The following is a 15000-nucleotide window of genomic DNA, read 5'->3' as shown; positions in this document are numbered from 1 at the left end:
GCCATGTCGAGTTGAGGGTTTTGGGGGGAAGGGAGGAGGGGGAGGGAGAGGGGGGGGCTTGGTCGGGGGAGACAATCAGAATTCAGGACCACCGACCCGGCCAACAGCTCCTCGCCCTCTCCCCCAGCCCACTCAAGCCTTGCTCTCCCTTTCTCCTCCTCCACCTTCACGTCCCACTCCCCCCTCTCCCCCTCTGCCCCCCTCTCAACTCCCACAGGCACTTCGGTGAGAGAAAAGCAGAGCGTTAACGTGTTGTTCCAGTCCTCAGTTCGCTTCCAAATCACCACAGAGGTGAGGCAGAGGTTAGTCCGTCTTTGCAAATACTGCAGGGCTCTTTCTGGTGGCTCGGCTCGCAATGGAGAGTCCAGTCGATTGCACGAGAGAATTTGGGGATTAACCATAATGAGTTGATATTAGTCATATACACTTTTAATATAGGAAGAATTAAGCAGGATTTTTTTAACATGTATGATGGATTTTTTTTTTTTTTTTTTTTTTTTTTTTACAAAAGGAAATGTCCATCATGCTCTTAAGATCTCTCTCCCTGAAAGATACAATATTAGAATCCTTATGTACGCATGTGCATGTAGGCACACTTACACACACATACGGTTCTGAATATGAAGCTAGGTATAGTAATTGGACATGAAAAGCGTTGTTCTTTTCCTGTATGTTACAATTAAGTAAATACAATTAAGATACACACATACATACATAAGCACACACACACAACCACACATACACACCCACACATACACGCAAACATGACACATACACCTACACACATGCACACGCACACACGTATACACACATACATACGTACATACACCCGTACACATACACACACACGTACACACGGATGTACACACACGTACACATACACACACTCACACACACATACACGCACATACGTACACGCACACGTGTACACACACACATACGTACATACACACGTACACACACACACACACACACACACACACACACACACACACACACACACACACACACACACACACACACACACACACACACACACACACACACAGTCAGCAGGCACTCAGGCCTGGGAAACAGAGCAATAAACATTTCGTACTTACCGGCGCGGCGAGTTTGCGTTGTTGTGCTCCTCCTTGGCCAAAAGTTTTTCATCCACGACTCAAAGCCAGATCCATGGAGGGAGGAAGAACGTCGTCTTTTGTTTATGAGGCCGGCGCTGCCTTTGATGCCGCCGCTCGAAGGCGGAGTATAGGAACCCGATGTCTGGCGGTCGGGGAAAAAAAAAAGGGCGGGGGGGCGGCCTGGACTCAGTGCGGCACTCAGCGCCAACTCCGAAAGACTGTCACGGGAGGAAGCAAACACAACTCGCGTGGCACAACGCGAATTCTGCCTTCAGGAAGTGGATATTCTCGTTCGTATATATATGTTTTATTGGCTCACCGAGTGCCCCTCCAGTGGCACTTTATGCTGATTGGCACTCGTCCGTAAACGGAGGTCGTCTTTGTAGTGACGGGGTCCTCGTCTTATAGACCCTTTTTTATAAACACTGTCAAGAAACGATACACACACACGCGTTCATATACACACATATACACACACACACTAAAGAGTTGCTGTGCAGGAGGGCCTAGTTTACGATCTTCGTCGTGTCAGGAGGATCCAGGTCCTTCTCTGGAAGCGCATCACTGGAACGAGACAATGCAGAGGGGAATATTACTAAGCTGGAAAGGTAGTACATTGGGACTCTTTCTGTAAAGATAATTTTCTCTGGATTCCAAATGGCACTGGGCGGGTACAGTAACGAACCTCCACGTGTCGGTTTACAAAGGGTTTAACTTAACCAATAACAAGCCCCTCTGAGGACCAGACCTTTCCCAATTGTATATGCCTTTGTTGCCTCTGAGTAGGAAGAACCTTTTTAGGCCAGCCTGAGAATCGAAGTGGGGGCTGGAGGTTGAGAGTACCCAAGTAACAAATTACAATAATAACACTGATATCAGTGACCATATTAAAACATTGCTTATCATTATTACAACAATAACAACAACAGTTGTCATTGTTGTAATAATGATTACTAATGTTTTGGTCTAAAGCCTTGCTGCTAACTGAGAATTGTAAAAATAATAAAAATAGCATCAGAAGCTATAACAGGACGTGATCAATAACGGAGTATTGTAACAATGAGAAGAACATAAACATCAAGGACTATACTCAGCTATAACAAGAGTAATAACACTAACACTAGATAGTTATGCTAAAACGTGGCTAATGATCGAATACCGTGCAACAAATAAAAACAACAAAATCGCCATAAACAACAACAACAACAACAAGAGCAACAAAGAGAGCGGCACTTTCAGTGTCAATAACATGGCTGAAGATGTTAAGGACGGAAAAATGTGGCGCCCAGACGAAATGACGTCATCACTAGATGCGCACCTCTCGGCATCTTTGTTTTGCCGACACCCACAGCGCTGCCGCATCCACTCCACAGCCCACCACTTCGCGTTTTGTCCGTCTGCGCTGTGGACGCTCGCTCTGCCACTATTGTTCCTTCCCAGCGTTGTTCTGCTCCGAGATTTGTTATTGTTGTTGTTGTTGTTGTTGTTGTCGTCGTCACTGTTGTTGTTGTTGTTGTTGTTGTTGTCACTGTTGTTATTGTTGTCTTCACTGTTGTTGTTGTTGTTATTGTCATTGTTGTTGATGATGGTGGCGGTGGTGGTTGCAATGACAGTGGTATGGTAGTTATGGTGGTTGTGGTGGCAGTGGTGGTAATGGTGGTGTTAGTCGTGGTGGTGGTGGTGGTAGTGGTGGCAGTGGTGGTACTGGTACTTTTACTGGTACTGGTGCTGTCATTCTTGTTGTGCATTGTTGATGTGTTGATTTTGTTGCTTTGAAGCCTTTCTTTTATATTTATGTTTCCTTTTGTTTTCGTTTTGTTTTGTAGAAGAGTGGCAGTCATGATGATGATGATGATAACAATGATGGCGGTGGTGGTAGAGGTGGTGGTGGTGGTGGTGGTGGTGGTGGTGGTGGTGGTGGTGGTGGTGGTGGTGGTGGTGGTGGTGGTGGTGGTGGTGGTGGTGGTGGTGGTGGTGGTGGAGATGGTAGTGGTGGTTGTGATAGTTTTGGTGGTGAAAGTATTGGTGATAATAATGTCGGTGTTAGCAGTGGTGTCAACAGTAATTTCGTTGTTATTTTTGGTGGTAATAGTGTTCTTTATCGTTGTAGTTTTGTGGTGATAGTGGTGGTGGTTATGATAGTGGTGGTGGTGTTGTTGTTGGTACTGTTGATGGAGGAAGAGGGTGATAAAGGTGGTGATAATGGTGGTGGTGATAGTGGTGGTGGTGGTGATGGTGTTGATGTTGGTACTGTTGATGGGGGAAGATGGTGATAAAGGTGGTGATAATGGTGGTGGTGACAGTGGTGGTGATAGTGGTGGTGGTGATAGTGGTGTTGGTGTTGGTGTTGGCATTGTTGATGAGGGAAGAGGGTGATAAAGGTGCTTATATGGTGGTGGTGATAGTGGTGGTGGTGATAGTGTTGGTGGTGGTGATAGTGGTGGTGTTTGTGTTTGTATTGTTGATGGGGGAAGAGGGTGATAATGGTGGTGGTGACAGTGGTGGTGATAGTGGTGTTGGTGTTGGTGTTGGCATTGTTGATGAGGGAAGAGGGTGATAAAGGTGCTTATAATGGTGGTGGTGATAGTGGTGGTGGTGATAGTGTTGGTGGTGGTGATAGTGGTGGTGTTTGTGTTTGTATTGTTGATGGGGGAAGAGGGTGATAAAGATTGTGATAATGGTGCTGGTGGTGGTGATAGTGGTGGTGGTGTTGGTGATGGTGTTCATCACCCTCCCCCTGCCCCCTCCCCCACCGCCCCACCTCCCTACCGGGAATATTCCCAAGTGGGAAGTTCGGCTAGAACATAAAGGAATAGTCATTTTGACTATTTATTCTACCCACTGTAAACATTCCCTCCACCGCTGTTGTGATTTGAAAACTGAGGTCTCGGTGGTGGTTTTGAACCGTTTGAACCATTTTAAACCACGATTTTCACCCGAATTCCTCTCGTCGCTCAGGCGGCGCATCGTTTTTTTTTTTTTTTTTTTTTAAGAATTTTTGAGCTCTGTGAGAGTCAGAGTATGTTGAGGCTTCAGGATATCTGCGTGATATGTGAGGACTTTCATTGTATTACTCTCAAAATATTTGAGGCTACACACAATCGACTTTTTTTTTATATATAATTTTAGAACTTTCAGGCAGAATGGGAGTTGCAGATTGAGGCTGTGTACCAGACTTCTGAGCCTCTTTATAACCTATGTGGCTACACAAGTGTGCTTTTTGAGATGTTTTCAGTATTGTGAGTCTGAAAGTCTGGTGAGGTTTGAGGCTCTCACTGGTTGTTGAGACCCTTGTATGAATCGACCTCAAAATTTGAGACCTCACCTTTGAGGTCCTGTGCCGAAATTTAGGTTTGGGGTTGTATGCCTAGTTGAGGTTTTTAAGTTCTTTTGAGGTTTGTGAGGCCTAAGTGGTGTTAAAGATTGAGGCTGTGTGCATCTCGGATAGAGCACTTGGCTCTGTTGTCCTCAATTTCTTATATATTTTTCTTCATCAAAAGAGGCTCAAGACTGCATCGGTAATGAGGTTTGAGGTTTCAGTGAATCGGTTTTGAGGATTGATGTCCGGTCGTTTGTGATAACTTGAGGTTGTAGGTTGAGGCTGATTATATTATATATATATATATATTTATATGTGTGTGTGTGTGTGTGTGTGTGTGTGTGTGTGTGTGTGTGTGTGTGTGTGTGTGTGTGTGTGTGTGTGTGTGTGTGTGCGTGTGTGTGTGCGTGTATTGAGTCTTGTTCATTGTCAACACGTAATCGCTTCTTTTTCGGAGAACTTTCGGACTTGTTTGTTCATCTTTATTTATTTTTGTTTCTACTGATTTATTTGTTTATTCACTTATTTTATAAATCTCTTTTATTTTTATTTATTTATTTATTTGTTTATTTCTATTAATTGATTTATCTATTTTTATTTTTATTCAATTGTTTTCCTTATTTTCTTGGATAATCCAAGAAAATAAGGAAGACAATTGAGGCAGCATATATCAACACTAATAACAACATTAACCATAGAGAAGGCTTTATGTATTTAGCAAAAGCCACAAGCTTATTAATAATAAAAGAATACGCAAATAAGATAACAAGCTCTCCGAAGCGTCCCATGAGATGACCCGTCCGTGTATAAAATATCCTGTTACGTTTGAGTTGTTAGCTTTGTGATCAAGACCCTGCGGGTCGAAACGTTAAAGCGTGAAATTCTCCCATTACTCCTCGTCTACTTCTTTCACCTTCAGTCTTATTTGTCATAATATAGTCAATATATATATATATATATATATATATATATATATATATATATATATATGTATATATATATGTATATATATGCCAATAGTTTTTTCTCTTACAGGAGAGGTAGCCAAGTCAAAGACACTTATGTACTACCCTCCATTCCACTCTCTCCCATCACCCTTCCCCCTTCTCATCTTAGCTCCTCGTGGATAACGGGTCATCCCTGTATCCCGCCCACTGCCCTGGGTCATAGGCAATGTATCAAGACACAGTACATCCATAGCAAGGCCGCTCCACTTAATCGGTGATGCCCCCCACCTCTCCGTCCCCTCATGCAGAAAAAAAATGCAGAAAAAAAACAAGAAGACGGGGAGAATTTCCTTCGGGTTGCGTCAAAATATCATTCACACATAAGCACCCTTATAAGCGCCTCCCTTCCTTGCATAATAGTATCATCTGTACACAGGAACTCTCCACTCATCCCTATCTCCTGCTTTCTTACCTCCTTGCTCAACAGATATTTCCCTCTTTCTCAGCCCTCTTTCATCAGCCCTATCTGTCATCTCTTTTTCCACTCCCGCTCTCCTCCTCACCTCCTCGTTTCTCACTCTATCCAACCTAGTAACCCCTACCATATTTCTCAGACATTTCATCTCAAACACATTCAAACATTTCCTCTCTGCCTTTCTTAAATTCAATGTCTCTGTCCCATACAAAGCCGTCGGCACAATCATTCCTTTATAAAATCTCCTCTTTCCATACATTCCCAAATGTCTGTTTCTCATGACACTTTTAATCCTTCATTATATATATATATATATATATATATATATTATATATATATATATATATATATATATATACATATATATATATATATATATATATATATAACGTGTGTGTGTGTGTTTGTGTGTATGCATTTATATACCTATATATATATACATATACATATATATACATATATATATACATATATATATATACCTATATATATACATATATATATACATATATATATATATATATATATATATATATATATATATTTTTATTTAAGACGTATGAGTGTAAGATAGTGAAGTAAACACTGTGGACTGATGGAGACTTATTACTGACGTTTCATCCTCACCAGGACTTCTTCAGAGTACATACAATTTCGGATATCAAAGCCTTATATACCTCGTCCAAAGATTACCTCGTTCTTCCGCAGTCGACCTCACTCCTCCCACCCCTCCGTTCACCTTCTCGAAGTACCAAGCTGCCCACCATTCTTGTTAATCTAATGAACCCATCCCGATGGTTGCTACTTGGATGGGAAGCGATGTGTGTGTGTGCGTATGTGTCTTTGTATGCACGTATGTATGTATGCACGTATGTATGTATGTATGTATGTATGTATGTATGTGTGTATATATGTATGCACGCACGTATGTATGTATGTACGTATGTATGTATTTATGTATGTATGTACATATGTACGTATGCATGTACGCATATATGTATGTATGTACGTATGTATGTATGCATGCACGCACGTATGTATGTATGTACGTATGTATGTATGTATGTATTTATGCATGTATGTATATATGCACGTATGCATGTATGCACATATGTATGTATGTATTTGTGTATTGATAAGGGTCTTTTATGGTTGTATTTTCGTCGTGCAATTTCCTCGCATTGTTGTAGCTTTTGTAGTACTGTTATGACATTTGTGGGACAAAGCTCCTCTGGCTCAAAGGTGCTGTGTTGTCGGCGAGTCCCATCCAGTGACGTCACCGATGATCTCTGATGTCATGTCGCCGACACGGGCGCCGAGTGTCGTGTCGCCGTGTCGTTTGTGTCACAAAGGGTTTCTGTGGAAAAGCCAACGGTCTTTGGGAGCCTTTGTTTTCATAACAATGCCGTCAGGTGGTTTTTATCTTATTTTGTTTTATTTTTTTAGTATTTATGTTTTATTTCGCTTCTTATTCATTTTGTCAATGCATCTATTTATTATTTTTATTCTTTATTTGATTATACTTTATCTTGTTCCTTATTCACGTGTCAATATATTTGTCTTATTCTTTATTCGCTTCTCATTTCATTTCTTAATCATATTAATTTATTTATCAATTTGTTTGTTTTTATTTTAATGTATTCCATTCTATCTTATCTTTTATTTAATCCTTGCAAACACATTCACAAGAAATTTCTTCCGTTAACTGATGTTTCAACTTATTCTTTTGTTACACCTGATGAGCGACCTCACAGTCTGACCACGCGGCTCCTCGTCTTATTTATAACCATGAAAAATAACTTCAACTTTTATGTCGCCATTTTCTGTTGAGACTTTATGAAGGGAAAGGGATAAAATTGGATACTTAATTATTTTTTTCTAGCTAATTTTAAATCATTTTCATTTCAGGTCAAGAATTAGAAAGTAATAAATAAATCCTTACATTAGGTCTTTGTAAAGAAAAAGGACAAGTTTAGACATTTTATTATTTTATTCTAGTTAAATGAAACAATCTATAGCAGCATTTTTGCCTTTGTATAAATTATATCGTCTAACATAATAATAAAAACAAAATATCTAAAGAGCAACATGGGTTACAAATGAACTAGAATATAAAAATTATCAAACCCTCTTATTGAACTAATTTTCTTAAGATAGATTAATTTCATGTAGTGAGGAGCCACTGTTATGATCGTTAGTAGTCTGTATGTTTCACCAACGACTTTGCTGATATCTTTGTCAGGTGACAAGGCATCAATGAACAACAGCCCTAGTTCCTTCTTTTCTTTTTCTCTTGTCTATTTATATATATATATATATATATATATATATAAATATATATATATATATGTATATATATATATATATATATATATATATATATATATATATATATATATATATATATATATATATATATATGTACAACACTAAATGGGTCCCAGCGACTAGAGATACATTTTTATCAACCACGCAATGCATTTTAATTCTAAGCCATCAACATCGGAAGAACCGTGGAGGCACATGCAGAAATTGAAACGTGGTACGCCCGAGGACTCGAACCAACGGCGGTAAGCACGTGACCAGTGCTGTTGTGACTTAGACCAATAGACCATCTCTCTTGATGATCTATTGGTCTAAGTCACCACAGCACTGGTCACGTGCTTACCGCCGTTGGTGCGAGTCCTCGGGCGTACCACGTTTCAAATTCTGCATGTGCCTCCAAGGTTCTTCCGATGTTGATGGCTTATATTTTAAAGTGCATTGTGGTTGATAAAAATGTATGTATATATATATATATATATAATATATATATATATATATATATATATATATATATATATATATATATATATATGATATGGTTTAACGTCACAAATTTAATGAACCATGCCCTTGGTTCAACTTCGCCGGTAGCAGGATTCGAACCGCCATCCCCTCGACCTTCGCACAAGTAACGACGCCTCTTTCCCCTTACGTACGTTGTCTGTGTAACTTAGTGTAGAAAATCAGTCTAATGAGGACCACAATGGAAATAAGCCTACATGCTTTTTTGCATTATCCTTGGCATTTGTAATTGTTATTTCGAACTATGTATTCTTTTCATAATTATCTGCACTTCATGTATATTGATTCAATGACTAATAAAATTATTATTATTATTATTATAATTTATTATTATTATCATTATTATTATTATTATTATTATTATTATTATTATTATTATTATTATTATTATTATTATTATTATTGTTATCATTATTATTATTGTTATCATTATTATTATTATTATTATTACTATTATTATTATTACTATTATTAATTATTATTATTATTACTATTATTATTATTATTATTTTTATTTGTATTATTATTATTATTATTAATTATTATCATTATTACTATTAATCATTAAATACTATTATTATTATCATTATTGTTATTAATTATTAATTACTATTATTACTATTAATATCATTATTATTATTATTATTATTATTTATATTATTATTGATATTATCATTATTGTTATGGTTATTATCATCATTATTATTACCATGATCATAATCATCACCATCATTATCATTATTATTATCATTACTATTATTACCATTATTATTATTATTATTATTACTATCATTATTATTATTATAATCATTAATTATTATCATTATTATTATTACTATTATTATTACTATTATTATTATCATTATTATTTATTATTATTATTATTATTATTATCATTATTATTATCATTATTATTATTATCATTATTATCATTATTATTATTATTATTATTATTATTATTATTATTATTATTATTATTATTATTATTATTATTATTATTATTATTATTATTATTATTATTACCATTATTAAGAATGAAGGAGACTGCAAGAGACCAGAAGGCCTACCCTAGGCCTTTTGTTCTTTTAGATGAACCATTTCCCAATAAGTAATTTATTGGTGATCATTTTAGCTTTTACCACTACTGCGTATCCCAGTCTGGGACGTATAAGATCTTTAATGAGTTTTTCATCATATCCTTATCAATATAGTGAAACGCAGTTCATGTGTTCAACAATAGCTTATACAATATGTCATTTCCGTTGTTTTGTTAATGTGTTTTCAGGCGACGATTCGTTCATAATCAAAATTCTTAGATCGTTATCTTCGTTTGCTTCGTTGATCGTTTCATTTCCCATTACGTAACTCTTCTCACTTTAGACCATTTCCAAAGTTTGGCCCTTTTTTCATTAAGTTTTATCTCCCATTTCCCGGCTCAATTCATAAACTTTATCAAGGTCATCCTGTAACAGTTTACAATCGCCCTCGTCTTTATTTTTTTCACCACGGTGGTGGATCACGTGTTGGGCTCGTGATCGACAGTTATTGCCCTCCCGGATGAGAGCTCAGCGCTCACTTGTGTATGTGTGTGCGTGTGTAGATGTGTGTGTGCGTGTGTGTATGTGCGTGTATAGGTGTCTGCGTGTGTATGTGTGTGTGTGTGTGTGTGTGTGTGTGTGTGTGTGTGTGTGTGTGTGTGTGTGTGTGTGTGTGTGTGTGTGTGTGTGTGTGTGTGTGTGTGTGTGTGTGTGTGTGTGTGTGTGTGTGAGAGAGAGAGAGAGAGAGAGAGAGAGAGAGAGATTCACCATGGTCTTAGATCACGTATTGGACTCGTGATCGGAAGCTATTTCCTTCCCGGAAGAGATCTCAGAGCCCATACATGACCGATCTGTGGGTAATGCTCTGACTTTACACGCACACACACCTCCAGTTCCCCGCCCACTAGAGTTGGAGTAACGACTCGCAGCGCAGCGATACTGAAATTATTTCAGCCCTGGGCGGAATTCGAACCCGGACCACCGTAATGGCAGCTGGGAAATCTCTCACTGCGCCATCGAGTGTGTGCGTGTGTGCGCGCGTGCGTGTGTGTGTGTGCATGTGTGTGTGTGTGTGTGTGTGTGTGTGTGTGTGTGTGTGTGTGTGTGTGTGTGTGTGTGTGTGTGTGTGTGTGTGTGTGTCTGTGTGTCTGTGTGTCTGTGTGTGTGTGTGCGTGCGTACATGCATTCGCGTCGATTTTATTATTTGTCGCCAGATCTTTTGTTTCTCATCCAACTTAGTCTCAAACGAGATCGGCGACTTTTAGGAAAGAAGCATATTTCCAATGAGGACAAATTAATTATGTGTATAGTTTGCCAGTAACCTGTTTGAGTCTTGAACTCAAAAAGACCGCACAATTAGTCCTGAAATCTCATTTGCTTTCTCCGAGGGTAAAATGCAATATTGAATTTATGCAAGCACGCTTATCATGCCTAATTACACCGAGAACTTTTTCGGTTCTCCTTTCTATCCTAAGTTGTTTCAAGCAACTTACGACTGCTCTATGTATTCCACTGTATTCCTATGTATTCTATGTATTCCTCTGCCTTCGCCCTCTCCTTCTGGCTGCCTCCAGGGAATTTTATTCAGTTCTGTGTGACCCCAAAGATGAAATATTATTTCAGGCCATTTTGATAGTTTGCCAATATCTTTTCGAATACGTGGTTATGTGAATGCGTACGTGCTAATTAGTACAATTTTGTATAATTGAAATAATGGTAGTCACACATTTCAATTATATGTTAAAAAAAACATTTCGACGCGAAGGTGTGGTTTTGTTCTCAATAAATGTATTCACAAATGTGTGTATATGCGTATATATGTATATGTATATTTGTGATATATATATACATATATATATATATATATATATATAATGATAATAATGATGATAATGATAATGATAATAATGATGATAATGATGATGATAATGGTAACAGTAACGATGATAATAATAATAATGATAATAATAATAATAATAATAATAATAATAATAATAATAATAATAATAATAATAATAATAATAATAATATACTTATAATTATAATAATAAGGATTATAGTAATGTAATAATAATAATGATAATAACTATGATAATTTTTATAATAATGATTAATGATAATTAATAATGGTATAATAATAATAATGATAATAATAATAATAATAATAATAATAATAATAATAATAATGATGATGATGATAATAATAATAATAATAATAATAATAATAATAATAATAATAATAATAATAATAATAATAATAATAATAATAATAATAATAATAATAATAATAATAATAATAATAGTAATAATAATAAAAACACCGACCCCCTCCCACGCAGTGGAAAGTGAGAAACCCCTGGTAGGGCAAAACTCCATCAGTTGCGGCAAGCTGCTATTTGTTTGTTTGTTTTCCGACAATGGGTCGCCTCCCCGCCTGGCCAGGCTATCGGGAACCAACGCAGGAAGCCTAAAGTGGGTCCCGGGACTCGAACTCACGACCATCTGCCCATGAGTTCTCGAAAATACAAAGGCTCAAGTTCGATCCCCAACAACTCTAGGTGATTGTCACTCGCCCTAGCTTCACGAGCACACGAGGCTGAGGCGACGGCTTCGGCCGCAGCCAAACGTCTCTTGGTGTATTTGTGAGTTCCAACGTTATTAATGCCAACGTTATTATTTACTACAAATAACGTTGTTGAAGGGACAGACTCGGGACCATAGACTCGTTTCACACGTATCGACTTTTCGCCGTGCGCCGTCCACGATACGACGTCGTGCTTTCAAATAAACATGGCTGTCTATGGACCCTTTCAAACATGGTCGTGTTCGTGGTGCTTGAAAGCGTCCATAGACATCCACCATTATTTGGGAGTACGACGTCGTGTCGTGGAAGGCGCACGGCGAAAAGTCGATACGTGTGGAGAGTGCCTTACGATTGGGTTGTGTCGTTGTTAGTGTCACGACTTCTTGGATGAAACACTTGGTGGACATTACATTCTTCAATTGCCTTCAGTTTTAATTGTTTCCCCTTTTTGTAACTTCTTAATGCTTTCCATTTAGTTTTCTTTTCTTTTTCTATTTTTTAACTTCTGATCATTATCCAGCTGTGTTCTCTCTTCTTTAATTTACTTATTTATCTATTTCTGTCCAACCGTACTACTCGTTTTTATTCGTCATTGCAATGTCCCTACATCCACTTTTCGAGTAAATTCGTCTTCTGTCTTCATACCTATTGTCTCTAGTTAATTTTATTCAGCTGAGGGGAATACCCGCTCGCAGACGTTGTTGATCCTAAATATGACAACAAAGAAAAAATCCTATGTCATATTGATCCACTTATGTCGAGTCAAACACCAGACACTTTTGAAAACATAAGAATGGAGTAGACCACAAGAGACCATAAGGCCTGTACTAGGCAGTTCCATGTCTATTACCACCTGTCATCCCCATCCATAAGGTTATCTAACCTTCTCTAAAAACATTTGATAGTTTCAGCGCCTACTACATAATTACTAAGTCTATTCCATTCGTTGACCATTCCACTTGTAAACCAGTTCTTACATATTTCCTTCTTAAATCTAAAATTTTCCAAGTTAAATCCATTACTGCGAGTCCTGCCCTGTTGTCTTTATATGAGCATAATATATCCGAATTTTTCATAAACGGAGAGAAATACCATCGCCTGTAGCTTTCGAGGACTTCTGGTCTTGTGAGCAATTTTGCTTTGGAGAGATGATATGTATCAAGCCCACATATGTAGGAAAAAGAGACCAATAGGACCAGAGCTTATGAAGACCAACACGAAACTTATCGTCTTTGCAACCAAAAGTCAAATAGACGGCAATAAATAACCCATTATGAAAAAACTCGAAAGAAAATTAAATTGTACCAGGGGGAATAATCAATATTCAAAGAAAATTGCTCAACAGAAAGATTCTATATTCATTTCTGAATTATTGAATACATCGATCAATGGAAAGTGTGCAATAGTGCTCACCCTAACTGTAGGGATTAATTCAGTACTAAATTGGTGAAGAATATATGAAAACTGTACCCCAAGATTATCTAACATTCTTTCAGTTAACTTAAAAGATTTTTTGGAAATATAACGATCAAATAAAAACTAAAAACTTAAATTCCGTGAATAATAATCCTAAGATTTGACAAAACATAAAAATTAAGTGAATCAAACCATCTTTGAAAGAAGACGATGATTCTCGTCAACCGTTATGTGTTCGTTTGAGTAGAAACGACTTTAGTCACAATATTTTGTTTTGCTTCTCCAAATGTTATACTACCTTTGCGTCATATGTTGAGAAGCTGAATGATGAACTAAGAGAAGTTAAACCCATACAAATGTTGGATAAATTATTTAAGTTTTCTTAGGGAAGTCTAGAATGGTGTAAACAAAGTCTTCTAGATATTCAAATTCACAACATTGACGAGAATCATCCCAATGTGAAGGTTTGTAAGCTCTGCTCATGAGTGACGTCATGTCGCCTACCTAGGGCCCACGTGACTTCATGTCGACTCTAAACACGTTTAAAATTTTTACGAAGATACCATATGAGCTGATCACGTGGTTCGTATGGCGGATATGACGCCATTATGTTTCCAAAAGTGACGTCATAGCGTTTGCACAGCTGTATAAGACACCCCTTCACTTCGGATGCTGTTATGGCTGCCGTCAGACGATTTTATTCATTTTGAGGAACAAAGTCAAGCACAAATGGCGTCTTGGTCGATTAATAAAAACACTGCTTTGAGCAAAATAGTCTTTCCTTTTTTTACATGTATTACTTGGCTTCAGTAACTGAATTAATCTGTTTTGTCAACTAGATTTATTTCACTGGTCTAAGTCCCTTTTTCGTAATACTATTTTACAATTCAATTTTTTTGAGATCTCAAAAAGCACTACAACCACTGAAGAAAAAAAAATCGAAGAACCACTAAACTAAAGAAACTCCCATATTTCTTCGTAGAAATAAACAAATAAATGAATAGGTAAAATCAAAATAAATGAATAAATACATAAATCGCTAGTATCCAACATTACCGAATTAATGGCGTCTATTGACAAACGTCACAGGTTCGAAACCCACTTACACTACAACGCACTTTACATATTTCATTCTGTCTAACTCCCGACGTTTTTATTCAGATGGGAACAGGAGCCCGAGGCTTAGGCGATTAGAGGTCAATTCCTTGCAGCTGGTCTTGCAGCTGAAGAGGACGTGACTATGCACAGATGGTG

General features: G+C 37.5%; 1 protein-coding gene across 1 annotated transcript in view; it reads right to left on the bottom strand.

Moving 5' to 3' along the window:
- The window catches only part of LOC143032116 (uncharacterized), a 602542-nt gene that overhangs the window by 566218 nt on the left and 21324 nt on the right, over window positions 1-15000 (bottom strand). The window contains exon 2 of the mRNA XM_076196569.1: window positions 1101-1685. The gene's annotated coding sequence lies outside the window, so the exon portion shown is untranslated. The remainder of the gene's footprint in view (window positions 1-1100; window positions 1686-15000) is intronic.

This window comes from Oratosquilla oratoria, chromosome 13 (assembly GCF_046742065.1).
Source record: "Oratosquilla oratoria isolate Oo_2021 chromosome 13, ASM4674206v1, whole genome shotgun sequence".
NCBI lineage: Eukaryota > Metazoa > Arthropoda > Malacostraca > Stomatopoda > Squillidae > Oratosquilla > Oratosquilla oratoria.
This window is presented reverse-complemented; position numbering and strand designations above follow the sequence as displayed.